Here is a 19,372-nt window from a genome sequence, read left to right on the forward strand (position 1 = left end):
CTAAGTTTAAATATGGCCTCAGACATTTACCAGCTATGTGACCCTGGGCAAGTCACTTCGCCTCTGTTTGCCTCAGTTTCCATATCCTTAAAATGAGAATAACAATAGCACTTACCTCCCAGGGTTGTTGTGAGGACCAAATGAGATAATAATCATTATAAAGCGCTTAGCACTGTGCCTGGCACATTGTAAGTGCTACATAAAGGTTACCTATTATTATTAACTATTAATGATAAGTATAAGACAAATCATAGAACACGTTAACAGAGTAATTTAAAGGTTTGTATCAGATACAGCTGGCCTCTCCATGAACAAAGAGACTGATGTCATACCAAAAAAAGAGCCCATCAGGCTTTTCCCCTAAATTCTCATTCACCTGTGACACTGCTATTTTGCCACTGGCTATTAATCTACTTGCCTAAAATGATTAGGGTGGTTTTTTTTTTTCCATTTTTTCCAATATTTGCTAAGACAACTAGAATTCCCACACATCTACACAGAACATATTAATTTTTTTTTTTTGCTTTTAAAAGGTTTTATTTATTTTTAATTTATGGAATAAAATAAGCATTTCCATAACATAGCATGATAAAAAAAAAAGATGATTGCACATAAAACTGCAAATCTATTATGTAAAACTTGCTATTCATTTTAAATATATAATAAAATTATCATGTAATTTTTTCCTTTTTTCCCCTTCTCTTCACCCCTGCCCTAGAGATGATTACCATTAGACACAAATACATATACATATATACACAAAATCATTCTAAACATACTTCTAATTATCAGCTCTTTCTCTGGATGCAGATAGTGTCTTCCTTCAAAAGTACTTTATACTTAATTTAGGTATTTATGATAGTCAAAATCATTTCCTCAAAGTTGTTTTTTAAAACAAAGTTATGGTATACATGTTCTTTGGTTCTGCTCATTTTGCTCTTCATTATTTCCTTCAAGTCTATCCATGCTTTTCTAAGATTATCAAGTTCATCATTTCCTATAGCACATCACAATCATGTACCACAACTTGTTCAGTCATTCTCCAATTGGTGGGATATCCCCACAATTTTCAATTCTTTGCTGCCACAAAGAGAGCTGCTATAAATGTTTTAGTACATGTAGGTTCTTTTCTTTTTTCCCTAATCATCTTGGGAAATAGACCTAGTAGTGGTATTGCTGGGTCAAAGGGTATAGGTAACTTGATAACTCTTTGGGCATAATTCCAGATTGCTCTCCAAAATGGTTGGATCAGTTCACAATTCTACTAACAATAAATTAGTGCCCCAGTTTTTCCACATCCCCTACAGTATTTGTTACTTTCCCATCAATCATTTTAGCTAATTTGATGGGTGTAAAATGATACCTCAAGATTGTTCTAATTTGCATTTCTCTAATCAATAATGGTTTAGAGCATTTTTTCCGTAAGACTATAAGTCATTTAGATTTCTTCATCAGAAAACTACCTGTTCATATCCTTTGACCATTTATGAATTGTTGAATGATCCATATTCTTACAGATTTTGCAAAGTTGGAACATATTAATTTATCCTTTGTAGGCTACTACTGGACTATAAAAGGATCAGTCTAAAGCTGTAGGAGACCTCGAAGACTACCTAGTCTAACCCCCTCATTTTACAGATGAAACTGAAGCCCAGAGAGCTTAACTACTTGCTACTGGGTCTTAGATATTCTGAGTATATGAATTAATAATAATGTATATAATTGTGGACTACCTAATACCTTGAATATACCTTTTCAATAAGGAGATGTTTTATGATGTGGCTATAACTTGAGCTTAAACTCACAGTCATAGAAGTAGTAAAAATCAGAGGCAGGATTATGAACATTCATCCTCCGATTTTAGAATCAAAGCTCTTTCCACTTACTATGCTTCCTTTGATGGCATGATGGCTATAAATACCCTGGATCAAAGATGGAGCAGCCTATCTGACATCGCCCCTTCTCCTCAGGCCTGGGGGTGGGGTGGGCAAGAGAAGGGATCAGATTCCGTGAAAGAGACAATGTAACTATCTTAGAGAACCAAGAGAATACAATGTTATAGAAACCATGTATCCCAAAGTAGGGGATTGCAAGCAATGTGATTTGTTGCAGAGGCCAAGAAGGATAAGGACTATGAAAATGTCTTTGTACGTTGTTATTAAAAGGTTATTAATGACCCTGGAGAAAACAATTTCAGTATAGTGTGGGGAGCAGAAGACAGATTACGAAAAGTTGAGGAATAAGTGGATAGTAAAGAAATGCAGTATAGATTACCATATCTAGAAAGTCAGGGTGTAAAATTCATTTTTATGTAGGATGGCTCCCATTGAAAAAATTTAGGTGCTGTAAAAACTGGTGATAATATTCAGTATTTTTAAGTTACGGGTTTTTTTTCAGTCTGTATCATGTTTTTGATGTTTTTGATGTTCAGTCATTTCAGTCATGTCTGATTCTTTCTGACCCTATTTAGGGATTTCTTGGCAAAGACACTGGAGTAGGCTGCCATTTCCTTCTCCAGCTTGTTCTGCAGATGAGGAAACTGAAGCAAACAGAGTTAAGCGACTTGCCCATGGTCACACACCTAGTAAGTTTCTGAGGCCAGATTTTGAACTCACAAAAATGATTCTTCCTAATTCCAAGCCTGGCATTCTATCCACTGTACCACCTAGCTGCCCACCTAGTATATAATAGGAACTTAACAGATACTTGTCATTTAGTTGATTTTGTGTTTTTCTCTTTAACCTCAGAATGAAGCAACTTTCCTAGTCTATTACCTCTCTAGCTGCTCAAGCAATCCCATCCCATCTTGTCCCCTCCAACAGATTCCCTCCTCTGTCATTCCCACTCTATCATTTATTTTCAATCTCTCCCTGTCTACTAGCTCCTTCTATATTGCCTGCAAACATGCTTATTTCTCTTGTCCTCCTGTATCTTTTCTGCCCTTTGTTGCTAAATTATTTGTCTACCACAGTGACTCCACTTTCCTCTCACTCTCTTCTTAACCTCTTATAATACAACTTCTGACCTCATTCTTCCATCAAAATGGTTCTCTCCAAAGTTATCAACGATCTCTTAGTTGCCAAATCCAATGGCCTTTTCTTTATTCTCTTGCTCCTTGATGTCCCTATAGCCTTTGACACTATTGGTCACCCTCTTCTCCTTGATACTCTTTTGTCTCTAGGTTTTCGGGATACCATTCTCTTCTGGTATTCCTCCTACCTATCTGACCACTCCTTCTCATTTTCTCCATTGATAGATTCTCATCTATATCCTAAACCATAAGTGTCCCACAGGGTTCTGTCCTGGGCACCCTCTTCTCTGCTCTCTTTAAACTACTTCACTTAGTGATCTTATCAGCTTCCATGTATTCAATCACCATCTCCATGCTGATGACTCTTAAACCTACCTCTACTGTCCTAACCTTCCTGCTGACCTCCAATCTGGCATCTTCAACTACCTTTTACATATTTAAAACTGGATTCCAGGAGACATATTAAACTAAACCTATGCAAATCAAACTCATTAACTTTTCCTCTAGACTCTCCCCATTCTTGGAAATAACCTCTGGTGCCCAAATAGGCATAGTAAGTTAGGCAGACTCAGGATGAATGAAGCAGTGAAATCTTTAATCCTGAAGGAAGTGGGTATGGAACTCGAAATGAGCACACACACTACAGGTGCAAGAACAAACTTTATATCCCTATTCTGGGCTGCAAGTCCCTCTAGCTGACTTAAACAGGTAGAAGTCAGCACAGGTCACAGACTTCTCGAAATGCCCACCACATGTTCCTCTAGGTAAGTTTCAAGCGTGCTTAAGTAAAAACGTTTGTTCTCCTTCCAGCCTCTTCAATCAAACAACCAGTTTCAGCTGGTTCCTGAAGCTCCTGACCCAGAGCTACTTTCTTTTCAATTTTCTTATATGGAAATATAATCATTTCTTACTTCTCATACCATCTCCAAATTTCCCTATAACTATAGAGAACACCGCCATTCTCCTCGGCCCCAGACTTGCAACCTAGGTGTCATCCTCAACCCCTCGTTATCTTACACATGCACACACACACACACACACACACACACACACACACACACACACAGACGCACACACACCATATCCAATCTGTAGCCAAAGCCTGTCCATTTCACCTCTGCAACATCTCTGGAATATGTCCTCTTTCTTTTCTCTGATACAACCAGCACTCTAATAGAGGTCCTCATCACCTCATGCCTGAACTATTGTAATAGCCTGCTGGTGGGTCTGCCTGCCTCAAATCCCTCCTCACTCCTATTCATCCTCCATTCTGCCACCAAAGTAATTTTTGTAAAGCACATGTCCCACCATTTCTCCTTGCTACTCAATCAACTCTAATGGCTCTTTATCATCTATAGGATAAAATATAAAAATCCTTTATTTGGTATTCAAAGCTCTTTATAACCTGGCCCCCTTTATAACCTTTCAAATCTTCTTACACTCTACCATGTATTCTTCAATCTAGTGACAATGACTTCTGTTCCACAAAGAAGACACTATCCCTTGGCTCTGGGCGTTTTCTCTGGCTTTTCCCCATGCTTGGAATGCTCTTCCTCTTCATCTCTGTCTACTGGCTTCCCTGGCTTCCTTCAAGGCCCAATTAAAATCCCATCTTCTACAGGAAGCCTTTCCCAACCCGTCTTAATTCTAGTGCCTTCCCTCTTTTAATTATTTCCCATTTTTCCTGTATAAAACTTGTCTGTACATTTGTTTGCTTGTTGACTCCCCTATTAGATTGTGAGTTCTTTGACTTTGTCTTTAGCCTCTTTTTGTATCCCTACAGTTTAGCACAGTGCCTGGCACATAGTGGGAGTTTAATAAATGTCTGTTGACTATTGACTACTGACATAGTAAAGACTCTAAGGTCACATATATAATCATCTCAATGTATGACTAAAAATTTTAAAGTGTCTGACATTTGGACCTCTGCCTTTTTTAACCTCTCAAAGTACTAAAGCTAAGTGCAAAGTCACAAATGTATTTATTTGCATATCTGAATGCATCAGAAATGTACTGTAGCTCAGCTCTATGCTCCTTCTAGTTTAGGGCAGGAGATTGTGTTTTCATTTTGGCATGCTCCATTCTTTAGTGCTATGTAACAAGTCCTTTAAACAACACATGCACTAAAACCAAAAGAGATTAATTCCTCCATTGCATCAGGACACCCGTTCAGTAACAGATGCTATAACCCAGGTATGAGTTTTACGTTGTTACAGAGCGCTTGCTCTCAGCTCTTAAATGAAGGGAAAGTTGGAGGACAAATACAGTTTTGAAACAAAACCACTTATTAGATATCTGAATTTTCCAATTGAATTATATCTTTTTTTCTGAAAGAATAAAGGGAATGGTCTGGGGAAAATGTCCTTTTGGTATTTAGACTAGATAAATCTATAATTTCTAGTCTAGATATAGCACCATCTGGTGGAATGCTATTTGCTTGTTTTCCTCCTTCTGGGGAATTTAACAGACTAGAAACAGAAATTGAGCCTATTTATTCAGGCCAAGGACAATAGTATCATGCAAAATATATATTTATTGAAAAGAAACTTTCAAGGTGTTGCTATTTGGAGAACAAACTATATAGTCCACAATTGTACACATTATTATTAACTCAGATGCCCAAACATCTATGCCCCAGTAGCAAGCAATGGTCTTCCCTGCCTACTACTCTCTGCACTCCCATTTGGCTGTGCACAGCTGCTATAACTGTTAAACTTCTTAAGATAATTTTCCTAAGGTCAGTCAGTCGGTCAATAAACATTTATAATGTGACTATTCTGTCCCAGGTATGACCCTCTTCCCCAAGGACAGCCTACTTCTATTTCTGCTCTAATACCATTCCTTCTCATTCCTATGCTTACCAAGTTGCCTGAAGCTCCCAGATGTTGTATTTCCAGGCCTTCTTTGTACCTTTGACAGAGGTGGTAGGAATCAGTATTTTCTTACTTCATAGATTGAACTATGAGGGAATTTAGAGATCCTTACCTTGGTGTATATGTCTTTCAAAATTATGTAATTATTAGATTATAACTTTGATACTTTATTTTCAATTTATTTTTAAAAACATTTGTTAAGAATCTTGTATACAAAGCCCTGTTTTGAGACATTGAGAGACTAGAAAGACAAAGCCAAGTCTGTCCTCAAGTAATGTATGTTCTCTTAAAAGATATGAAATTTAATCAATATGAGCATTTTCTACACTTAAAGACATTTTGGTATGGTGGAAAAGGCATAGGATTTAGTCAGAGGACTTGAGTTTGAATTCTGATTCTGCTACTATGTTACCTGTGCAAACTGAGGCAAACCATTTATTTCTCTAGACTTCAGGTCCCTCATTTGTAATATAAGGGGAATAGGCAGCATGATATGGAGGAAAGAACCCTGGCCCTGGATTCCAAGGATCTGGGTTTAAATTCTACCCCTGATGTGATAGTAGATGTGACAGGTTGGGTGAGTCAGTGGGCCTCTGATTTCTAATAGGCAAAAAGAATATGTTGGACTAGATGGCCTCTGAGGTATCTTCAGCTCTATGATCCTATGATTAGATGAATTTTAACATATTTTTTAGCTAGAAATCTCAGAACCATCCACATTCTTATACTATGTAATACTTATCCATATTTTCCTGACTCATCTGGTAGTGGACCTTTACAAGGAGCTTTCCTGTAATAATGGTAATAGTATTCATCTAATACTTTAAGGATTTCTAAGTGCTTTACAAGTTATCTTATTTCATATGCTGAATATGTTCATAAACACTTTGATGCCCCAATATGTACATTATTATAATACAATACATACTGTATGTCATGCTATATATGATTTTCATATAGATTTTCTAGCAATGAGAAAACAATTATATGTTTCAAAAATTCCTGATGTCTTCTGTTTGTTTGTTTTCATAAAAGCAATATTTTTGTATTATTTTCTTCTGAGCTTCAGGAAACTCTTGAAGACTACACCTTACATGTGAATTGTGATCTGCCTCAGCAAGAGGGTTCTCATATTGATAAAATTATAATGTAAGGGTTTTTTTTTACAATTTATCATGCCATAAAAAAACCATAAAAAATAAAATAATTGCAAAGATTTATATAAAGTTATGCAAAGCAAACAAAATTAGAAGAAAATACACATTGACTCTAAGTGCATAAGAAACCCAGCAACTAAACATTATAAGGACACAGGTGGAAATAAGATTGGAAAAGTACACAGAATAAATGTTTTAGAAAAGCTTATAGTTTTTTTCTTTTATGAAAATATAAACAGTTCAGATTCCATGATTTTATTTGAGATTTTATTCCTTATTTTGTTGTTATTTTTTTTATTTGTTGAGATTGTTTTTGAATTTAAAATATTGACATAACCCAATCATGATCGGCAAATATATCTCCAAATATTTATGCAAAGGCTGTAAAGGCTGTTTTGTAGCTATACATCTAGTATGTGTTGGGAAGTTAACTTCCAGATATTTTATGCATTTTGTAGTTACTCTTAGCAGAATTTCTTTTTCTATAGGTTTCTGTTAGGTTGTAACAGTAATATATTTAAAGATTAATGAATTTTATTGGCTTATTTTATATTCTACTACTTAAGTTATTAATTACTTCAGTTAATGTCTAGTTGAATCTCTAGATTCTCTAAGTAAACCATAATATCCCCACTCTTACTATCTTTACTTCTATGTTTGTATAATTTTCTTTTGTAGTACCCATATTAAAAAAAAAAAACAGTTAAGTTCCATCCCAAAGGTATTATTCCATTTTTTCTTTTATTTTTCTGTCTCTTTCAGTGTGTGTCACTGTGTGTCATTCCTTTTTCTGTATCTTTCTGCCTGTGTCTCTGTCTCTGTCTCTCTCTGTCTCCTTATGTCTTTCTGCCTTTGGCTTTTTTTCTTGGTGTCTTTCTATTTCTCTCTTTCTCTCTCTGTTTCTGTTTCTCTCATCCAAACAGCATCAAAGTTGGATCCTCTTCCTGCTGACTAATTAAGGTAAGTGAAGCTCCTGCCCTATAACTAGTGAGGGCCCATAGTCCAGGACCAGACACAATCCAGAACCAGAAACAGACTCCCCTTCTTGGGGGTGTGGAAGTAGTTATAATACAGAACAAAAGAGTTGGGGCTGAAGATAGACCTATTCTTCCTGGCTGAATATAAAGTAGGAATCCACTCTGGCCTAGGGCTAAAAAGCTGTCTACTCTGAAACTCTAAAATAAGTACTAAGAAAACTCAATTCCCCTCCCAACTGCCTCAGCCCCATCCACTTAAGGCTTGTCCTTTCTGATCTGCCTTGCCCTTCCAATTGTGTCCTCAGGAAACTCAATCTCTCCTTAACAAAACTTCCTTTTATCTTACTTACATTTTTATTATATATGCCTTCTATCTCCTTATAACCACAGAAGTGTGGTTCACCACAGAAGCATCTCAGGGCATGCTCTTAAATACTAGATGTTCCTACTCTCATGACCCTTAATACAGAGGGCCAGAAAAAGGCATAAGCCTATTCCATGTTCCTCACTAACATCTTTGCATTCTCCCTCTTCAAGTCACCATCATTTAGCAATCTACCCTATTCTGAGGTTCACTCCATCCAGACGTAGCACCTTCTCCAGAGCCAGAATATCATTGAGATGTCACCTCCAGGCTATTTTCCCTCCCTTCTCAAAGAGTTCAGTACCTGGCTCATAGTCTTCTCTAGCTCAATCTTTACCCTTATATTTAGAGAATTCAGTATGCAAGGTGACATTCCTTCAAACATATTGGCCTCCCAGTTTGTCGACCTCCTCAGTTTCCAAGACCTATAACTTCAGTGCACCTTAGCTACACACAAAAAAAATAGTCATACCCCAGACTTCAAAGTCCCCATTCACTCCTTCCAGCTTTCCCAGTCTATTACCCCAGTCTTGACCCCCTTTCCTCCCATTGAAATGTTGATGCTATTATTATTCAGTTCCACTTTATACTCTACTCTACCCTTGAATACTCTGACCTCCTGTTTTATCGCCTCATGCCTTTCCCAACTCAAAATTTGGACTATGCCCACCACTGACCTTTTCTCCTCCTACTTCTGAGCTGCTAGAAGAAGTCTCATAACCATGAACGAGCTGGTACATTAATTTGTTTTTACTATCAATTAATAAATCAACAAGCATTATTAAGTGCTTACTATTATTCCAGACACTGTGCTGATGATATGAAGAAAAAGTAAAAACAGTCTTTGTCTCAAGGAGCACTTTCTAATGTGCAAGAAAGGGAAAAGTCTGGAAAGGATTTTAGAACAAAAAAATATTATTTGCTATTTCTAGAGAAACTAAAAAAGATTTAAAAATTTGCTTCCACAACAGGTAAGGGTACATATAGTTTAGTGACTTCTGGGGAGTAATTCTAAATTGCTTTTCCAGAATTTCTGTACCAATTCACAACTTCAACAAACAATGTGCCTGTTTACCCCTGACCCTCAGCAATTGTTATTTTTCCCATTTTTGTCATATTTGCCAATCTGATGCCTAGGAAGTGGAACCTCAGAGTTATTTTAATTTTATTTTCCCTAATGTTTCAGTGATTTGGAGCATTTTTTTTCATATAGTTATTTAGAACTTGTATTTCTTCCTTTGAGAACTACTTGTTCATATCCTTTGACCATTAGTCTATTCAAGAATGGTCCTTGTTCTTATATATTTGAATCAGTTTCTTATATATTGTGACAAATGAAAAACCCAAGAGACAGAGTTTCTGGATAGTTAATAATCAATTTATTAATTAAGCTAGCTAATGATCAATAAACTAATGGTCAGTGGTTTCTCTCTGAAAATCAAAGACCTCCAATGGAGACATTGAATGCTTTAAATACCTTTGTAAAAGGGTATACTGGCAAGTGAAAATCAACCTTGATTGGTGGACATTTAATAAGGAGCTGGGCTAGAAGTCTTCAGCCCTTCCTACCGAGAATGTGGCTTCATCATGAGACTCAACTCCCTCCAGCAATCTGGACAGAGGAATCCATTTTCACCCATAAGACTCTGATTGGTTTTCTCCTTCATGAGCTGGTTCACCAGGATAGGTGGATAGGGCTGTTTTCCTTGTGGCAAGAACATGCCCACACTTGACTCTGTTTATACTCCCCCCATTCTGGTTGGGTGGGGTGCAGGTGGCCCAAGACTGAGAAGTATGTTCAGCGAAGGTTAGAGACATCTCATCAATTCGCCATGTTCTTCAGAGACTGACTGGCCTTCTACAGGGGCTGGGCCCTAAATGAAGAAATAAAGGAGAAAAAAGCCTTGATCCTAATTTAATAATTGGTTGTTAATATAATAGCAAAATAATCATTTCTCTCAATATCTTGGATATGAGACCTTTATAATACAAACTTTAATTTTTCTATTACTTTATCTTTTATGATGTTATAATTTTTTTTTAATTTGGTCTGTTTGCTTGACCTCACTGTAAGCACTGCTTTCAGTTATTTCTGGACACATAGTGAAACCACCTGTGTCAATCCCTCTTCTTTCCTTCTTTGAGAAGAAAGTGAGAGTCATCCTTCCATTTAGCTGCTACTATCTTCTGGTTTCATGACATGACAATACGCATGATGTTTGGTTCTTCAAGTACTATGGTGTTGGATCAATATTACACAGAGAAAATACGTAACAATCATTTCATATGTCCATCCCTTAATGAACCACTGAATCAATGCACACATATGAAATCTGTAGACACAATGGCAAAATTGAAATAGTCACTACACTCAAGAAGCTTACATTTTAATGAGGGAGACAACATGCACGTAGTTTCTAGAGGTACATAGAGAATATATAAAAAATGAATACAAGGTATTTTTGGGGGGAGGGTACTAGCTGCTGGAGAATCATGAAAGACTTCATGTACAAAGTGGTGTTTAAACTGAGTTTTGAAGGAAACCAGGAATTCCAAGAAGTAGAAGTGAGAGAGAAAATTCTAGGCACGCGGGTCAGCCAGTGCAAAGGCATGCAAATGGGTGGTGGTGAGTTGTATGTGTGAAGAAGAGCAAACAGGCCAATATGGCTGGATCAGAGAGTACACGGAGGTGAGTTAATGTATAAAAAGACTGGGAAGATATAAAGAGGTCAGCTTTTAAAGAGCTTTAAATGTCAGAGTGTTTTCTATTTGATTCTAGAGATAATAGGGAGCCACTAGGGTTTATTGAGTAGGAAGAATTGACAAGATCAGATTTGCTTTTTAGGAAACTCACTCTGATAGACAGTAAGAAAGATTAGAATAGGAGAAGATTTTTTAAAAATTTTAAATAATATTTTATTTTTCCTAATTACATCTAAAAATAATTTTTAACATTCATTTTTTAAATTTTGAGTTCCAAATTCTCTCCTTCCCTCCTTCCTCCTCCCTGAGACAGTAAGCAATTTGATATAGGTTAACATGTGCAATCATGCAAAACATATTTCCATATTAGTCACGTTAAAGAAGATACATCACCCCACCCCCCAAAAAACCCACATATGGGGGGGCAGCTAGGTGGTGCAGTGGATAGAGCACCAGCCCTGGATTCAGGAGGACCTGAGTTCAAATCCAGCCTCAGACATATAACACTTACTAGCTGTATGACCCTGGGCAAGTCACTTAACCCCATTGCCTAGCCAAAAAAAAAAAAAACAACCCACAAACAAAAAAATAAAGAAAGTGAAAAATGGTATGCTTTGATCTGCATTCAGACTTTATCAGTTCTTTCTCTGGATGTGGATAACATTTATCATCATGAGTCCTTTGGAATTGCCTTGGAGCACTGTATTGCTGAGAATAGTTAAGTCATTCACAATTGATCATTATATAATATTGCTGTTACTGTGTACAATGGTTTTGTACTCCTGGTTTTGCTTACTTTACTTTGCATCAGCTTGTGTAAGTCTTTTGAAGTTTTTCTAAAATCATCCTGCTTGTCATTTCTTATAGCCCAATAGTATTCCATTACAATCATATACCACAGCTTGTTCAGCCATTCCCCAATTGATGGACATCTAGAGCAGGGAAAGATTTAAGTCAGGAAGAAAAATTAGGAGGTGATTGAAATAGTCCCAGGCAGAGAATGATAGGGCTTGAACTAGAATGATGGCTGTATGAGTGGAGAGTAGGGAACCTATGCAAGAGATATTATGGAGATAGAAAAATAAGATTTGGCAACTAACTCAATATATAGGGTTAATAAAAGTGAGAAGTTGAAGATGACTCCAATATTATGACCCTAGCTGACTGGAAGGGTGGTGGCTGCCCACAATAGTAATAGGTAGGTTTGGAAGAGGAGTGGGTTTGGGAAGAAAGAAAATGAATTCTGTTTTAGACATATTGAGTTTGTGATTCCCTAAGAGACATTCCATCCAAGATGTTCAATAGGCAGTTAGTTACATAGGACTGGAGCTCAAGAGAGAGACTAGGGTGGATATACAGATTTGGGAGCTGTTTGCATGGAAGTGATAAATGAACCCACGATAGCTGATGAGGTTAGCAAATGAGAGTAGAGTGAAAAGGACCCAAGATAAAGTTCTGGGGCATATCCACATCTTATTTAAATACATACAACATCATATAATCATCAAAACACAGTATGAAGCAAATAATAAGGGGGCAAATTAATAAGACATCAAATAAATCAATAGGATTATATGATTTTGCATAGAAAGAATAAGAGGAATCCACCCACTCATTCTGATGAACCCAAATAGAAGAAGTTACAACAAGGGGGTTCAAATTTCTAGGGAGTGAACAAATCACAAATTTCATCATGGTTTACATTTCAGGAATGATGTAGGCAGTTTCTAATAAGGATTACCCCTGACTGAGGGAGATTACAGAAATCTGTTGGATCAAGGAGATGAGCATCTTGAAGGGAGAAGCCATGTCCCTCTAGGTGTGAAGGAGATTAGACACAATAATAATAGCTAGCATTTGTGTAGCACTTGAAGGTTTGTAAAACACTTCATAAATAATATCTCATTATGTGCCCACAACAACCCTGAGAAATAGGTGTTACGAGTTATCCCTACTTTACAGATCTGAGGAAACTGAGGCAGAAAGAAATTAAATGACTTGCCCAGGGTCATACAACTGGTGAGGTTGGATTTGAACTCAATTCTTCCTCCAACTCTGCCCAGCACTCTATCCACTGCTATCTACTGATCGCCAATTTGTATTTACTATCTGAACTCGCTTCATGGCTCTCTATTTTCTGTTTGCTCCCTGTAGGTTTAATATTCAGGTGCAGAAGTCTTGTCTTCAGGTAGAAGACCCTGGTGAACAACCCTCCAGGTCTTTGCTTTAAATTTAATAGACTGTTTAATCCAGAAAAGAAAGCATTTCAAGAAAAACTACAGGGAAATTAACCTTATGATGAAAAGCCTGACATAGCATACAAAGTCCATGACTCCCATTCATCTCTCTCAGAGTGTTTTCCACACTATAAAGTTCATTAGAGAATAGAGTTGGTATAAAAAATGAGTGAGATGCATCCACACTCAAGAATTTGGAAGGTAGTTTGATATACTATGTTTGCATGCCTTACTGGTACATTTAAATGTACAATGGCATTGTTGCTGCCCAAATGAGGAAACCAGGCCCTGGTGTCTCCTGGATAGTAGAAATTAATTCATATCTTCTGGGGTCAAGGTGGATCTAAAATATAATTATTTCCCACTGTGCAGTTGGGGTGCCCCTGTTTGGAAAAAGGAACCCATTTTGTGCCATTGCTCAGATCTTGGTATGCTATAGGGCAGAGGCTTTTATAATGGGGACTGTGAACTTTTGTTTTTAATATATTTTGATAACTATATTCCAATATAATTGGCTTACTTTGTAACCCTATTTTATGCACTTGAAAAATTATTCTAAGAAGGGGCTCATAGGCTTTACTAGCCTGCCAAAGGGGTTTATGACACAGAGAAGGTGAAGAATCCCTATTCTAGGTAAAACATAGGTATCACATTCAGGGTCAGAATTCTGTCCACAATGTTTGGACTTCTTTGTAGTAAAGAGGTGCTTGGCAATAGATATAAAGTTAAGTGAGCATTCTGAACTACTTTAATGCTTGCTACCTGGGAGAAAATATGCATAGTGGTTTCCTGGGCCTTCCCCGGGAATGACCTTGGTTCAAACCATTGTGAACAAATCAATTTACACAATTGAACATTGATGGTGTGTCAAAAACTTCTTTCAAGAAGTGTATGATTTGGGGGCAGCTAGGTGGCACAGTGGATAGAGCACCGGCCCTGGAGTCAGGAAGACCCAAGTTCAAATTTGGCCTCAGACACTTGATATGTACTAGCTATATGACCTTGGGCAAGTCATTTAACCCCATTGCCTACAAAAAAAAAAAAGAAAGAAGTATATGATCTGCACAATTTCATATTTGATTTCAGTTCTTATGATTCACATTATTTTCTTTTTAAAAAATTATGTTTTTTTCAATTCCATGTAAAAACATTGTTAACATTTGTTTTTTTTTTAATTGAGTTCAAATTCTCTCCCTCTCTCCTCCTTGAGAAGGCAAGCAATTTGATATAGATTATACATATGCAGTCATATAAAATATTCCCATATTAGCCATGTTATGAAAGAAAATACAGACCAAAAAAAAAACCAAGAAAAATTAAGTTAAAAAAGTGTGCTTCAATCTGTTTTCTGAATACATCAATTCCTTCTCTGAAGGTGGATAGTATTTTTTATTGTAAGTCCTTTGGAATTGTCTTGGATCATTGTATTGCTGAGAATAGCTGTCATTCACAGTCAATCATAAAATATTGCTGTTACTGTGTACAATGTTCTGGTTCTGCCTACTTCACTTTGCATCAGTTCATATAAGTTTTTTCAGGTGATTTACATTGTTTTCAAAAGGGGTCATTTTGTTCCATGCTTTTGTGTTTGTGTCTTCCCAAGGAAGAGGCACTATATATCTTCCTATTCTTTCAAAAAATTGTTAGAAAATCAGAATGAATTTAAGATCAAACCAACCTTTAACAAAACTGCCATTCTCCCATCTGAGAGAAGTGGTCAGCTACCCTTGGGTCTCCTGTTTAGAAGATAGACTAACAGACAAGTTAAAACCCTGGTGTATGGGATGGGACTGGATCTATGACTTCATTAGCATAAGGAGCATCCAGCAAGGAAACTCCCTCCATCAATATAAATTGACACACATGCTTGAATTTATAGCCTTAGGTGCCTAGGGCACTGGAAGATCCTAGGGCACATGGAGCCAGTGAGTATCTGAGATGTGACTTGAATAGAGTTCCTCCATGATCCATGGACAGCGCTCTACTCCTTTTGTAATTGTTTCTTTCATCAAAAGAAACATCTCCTAATGTAAAATATCCAAAATTCAACTAGCCTTTATTCACAATTAATTTGAAATTTTTGAATCCAAAAACCAGTTTTTTAATGGTCATATTAGAGAACCACTGAATTTGCATTGAAATGTATAGCTATTCCTGCTTTTTTTTTAAAGTTATCTTTCTTGAGGCAGCTGAAATTTCATGAAAACTTTTTTTCTGACTGAAGTTGCCAACAACCTGATATGATTTCTAACTTCTCAAAGACTCTTGTTCTTTTTAACTTCTAGAGGAATGTTTTCTCCAATCCAGATTAACTCATGATGTACACATAACTGATGGTATACACATAAATGTGTATATATATATATGTATGTATGTATACTATGAAAGCTTTTACAATGCTTTTTCGCCAGAGGAAGGAAAACAAATCAGTCATAAAACATTTATTAGATGCCAGGTACTGTTACCTAAAGGCGGATACAAAGAAACATAAAAGATAATCCTTGCTCCCAAGTCACTCACAATCTAATGGAGGTCACAACATGCAAACAGACTATGTACAACAATAATAATAGGTAATCTTTATGTAGTACTTACTATGTGCCAGGCACTGTGCTAAGCACATTACAATTATTATTATCTCATTTGATTCTCACAACAACCCTAGGAGGTAAGTGCTATTGTTATCTCCATTTTAAGGATGAGGAAACTGAGGCAAATAGAGGCTAAATGACTTGCTCAGGGTCACACAGCTAGTGTGGATCTGAGGCCAGATTTGAACTCAAGCCTTCCTGACTCCAGGTTCAGAGCTCTATCTACTGAATTACCTACAAACAAGTTATATATAGGATAAATTGGAAAAAACCAACAGAGGGAAGGCACTAGAATTAAGAAGGATTGGGAAGAGCTTCCTGTAAAAATTGAGGCTTTAGTTGGGTCTTGAAAGAAGCCTGGGAAGTTAGGAGGCAGAGATCAGGAGAGAGATCATTCCAGGCAAGGGTGACTTTTGTCTGAAGGACAAATGTCTCCATTATTTAATGTTCTAATAGGATTCCATCTTTCTTTTCCAGATCCACAACAGGACTTCAGTATCTGTGAAATTAAGTATAAAATCATTAGCAATCTTCAAAATTCTCTAAGGGTAGTCTCATAAAAAAACAAACAAGTAATATAAATGACAGTGATACAGTACCTTGAGGATAGGTAAGGTACTTTACGTATATTAAATTACTCAGTGCTCCCAACAACACCGTGAGGGAGGCACTATAAGCTACAGAAGAGGAAACTGAGGGCCTTTGTGAGTATCAGAAGGTCTGATTCCAGATGTTTCTTGAATCTAAGTCCAGCAAAGCAATCCTTTCACACATTTTCAGGATTACACTGTAAATAAATTGGGGAGGGAGGCTGCCCAGTGGCCAAATTTTCAAGGTCAAAATTGTTAGCTTTTAAAAGCTGGAATTGTTGGGACATACTCTTCAAGGCCTTGGGTTGTGTTTATTTTGTTTCCTTTAGTTGGGCTAGGAATTAAAAAACCCCACCAATACCAAGGTTCCAAATTATCCTAGCCTTTGGGTTATGACCATATTATATTTCAAAATATCAGGCCCATCTCTGTCTTGTTTCCTGTTATACATTTACAGAGGTATACAAAGACTGATTTATATCATAGGACTAAATTCTAATTTCATAATTATAGTTTAAAATTTCAAATAAATGCTTGAGAAGGGGGGGTAGGAATGTCAAGGGGATGCTTGTGATATAGTGGAAAGAGAATTGGCTAGATTTAGAGAATCTGAGTTTATACCCCACCTCTGATGTTTACTACCTGTATGACCTTGGGCAAGTCATTAAACTTGCCTGGGTCCCAGTATCCTCATTTAAAATAAAGTGGTGAAATGGTTGGACTAGACAGCCTCTAATGTCCATTTCAGGTCTAAATCTATGAGTCATGAATTTAGGGGTTTTTTTTCTTGTTTGTTTTAGTTCAACAAATCTAGAGAGTAAGAGTCTTTTTCTATATATTTCTTTATCTTTTCATCAATTCCTTTCCTGATCAGCCAGACCAAGGGGAAAACAGATAAGAAAAAATGAAGCAAAATGACAGTTCAAATCAGACTCTATTCCCAACTACATAGTTTGGAAGTTTTAAAAAATTGAATAGCTAGCTTGTATTTCTCTTTTTCCTGACTCTGATTTTATTAGGGGCTATTTCCCATTCTTAATGATAAGATTTACATATATACATATATATACATATACATATACATATACACACATATACGTATATACACATTTATATGTATATATACAGATATACAGTATTTGTGTATATATGTTTAAAAGACATATATGAATAGATCACAAACACTTTTGTTGACACACTCATCCATGCAAACAAACTATTATATACTAGTTAGTTAACTTTAACTAGATCCATGTGAGGTCTTATAACTTTACTCTTTACCCATTTCCTGGATAGGAATAAAATACAGATTATCTTTGAGTTTCTCTTGGCATTCCAAATTGCCTTTTCAGGTTCCTATTACCAAACTGAGGATTCTTTGGGTTCTGTCATTGAAACAATTAATTCTCTGTTTTCTGTACACTGGGGGATTTTTTTTTTATTCAAGTTATGTTTTGGGGGGTCACTTGCCAATTGTTTTTTCTCCCCTCCTATGTTCTGCATATGTTGGGAAGTGAAAAAGGGACATTCTTAAGGTTCCATATAATATCATATTGAAGAATGATTTGGACACACATTAAGCTACACACTCATACAGCCTAGAGGCATTTCATCTAGTCACTTTTTTTTCCTACTAATCATCCTACACAGCACATCTCAGTGCAATTTTGCCTTAGGTTCAGACAACTGAAACTCTTCCCTCGTTCCTTGATTTTCAAAGACTAAAGGCCATTTCATCCTGGGGCCCTCAGGATGTATTAAGAGTTGATATAAGGGGCAGCTAGGTGGCACAGTGGATACAGCACCAGCACTGAAGTCAGGAGGACCTGAGTTCAAATCCGACCTCAGACCAAGCACTTGACACTTACTAGCTGTGTGACCCTGGGCAAGTCACTTAACCCCAATTGCCTAAAAGAAAAAAAGAAATGGAAAATAAGAGTTGATATAGGATTTCGACTATTTGGAAAACCTAGTCCCTAGTAGTCATCCATTTTGATTCCTAAGAGAACTTAAGCAAGACAGGAATAAGCAAAAGATAGTATTAGCCCAGAGGGTCCTGATTCATGCATAAGTTGGTAACACAGTTAAAGATTTTTTTCTCTCTAAGGAATAGTACAATCCCAGAATAGGTAGCAGTTCACAGTTCTCATGATCAAATCCCTGAGAAACAGGAGAGGGTGAAAGTTTGTGGAAGCTCACAAGCTCTATGTTCTGAGTCTCTGATCCACCTGGAGACAGCACCCAGATGAGCAAGTTTAAAGATAGCTAAAATGCTCCTAGAGCTCCCTACTTGGGAATGGGGCAACCCAACAGTTCTCTGGCCCCTTTTCCTTTCTTCCCTTATGTTCAGACAAGCTTGTCCTCAGTGACTTGCTTAGGTGGGAGATATCCTTTAGACCCTGACTGAGGGACATTACCTGGAGTATTAGCAGTCATACTCCTTTTCTAACACCCACCAAAGTCCAGACTCATAGTTACTCCCTCCATACCTCTAGGATCAACATTTCATCTTCTCGATGCAGCCAAAGCCCCATTTATTACAACTCAATGATCTCTCCACTAGTGACAGTTAGGACAACATCACCTCAGTTCTCTTGATGCCAGTTTGAATGTTATCTCTAAACATATCATTTACTACCACAATAACTTTCTGTACTTTAGTAATATAAATTTATATTTTCTAACTTTAAAAAAAATCACAGATATGAAAACAAGTAACATACTGCTCATTTATAATGACCAGCTTCTATCTGGATCTTATATCCTATTACAATAATTAGCTTATTTTAAGCCTAGAATAAATACAATGGCCTTGAAGGTCTACATGGTTCTCTCTGATGCTTTAGGGA

The 19,372-nt window shown here is 36.8% G+C and overlaps 1 protein-coding gene across 1 annotated transcript in view; it reads left to right on the forward strand.

The window, feature by feature from the left end:
• BEND6 (BEN domain containing 6) overlaps positions 1-19,372 on the forward strand; it is an 81,001-nt gene that overhangs the window by 35,572 nt on the left and 26,057 nt on the right. The window lies entirely within an intron of this gene.

The sequence above is a fragment of the Vombatus ursinus genome, unplaced genomic scaffold (assembly GCF_900497805.2).
Source record: "Vombatus ursinus unplaced genomic scaffold, bare-nosed wombat genome assembly UNPS02009835.1, whole genome shotgun sequence".
NCBI lineage: Eukaryota > Metazoa > Chordata > Mammalia > Diprotodontia > Vombatidae > Vombatus > Vombatus ursinus.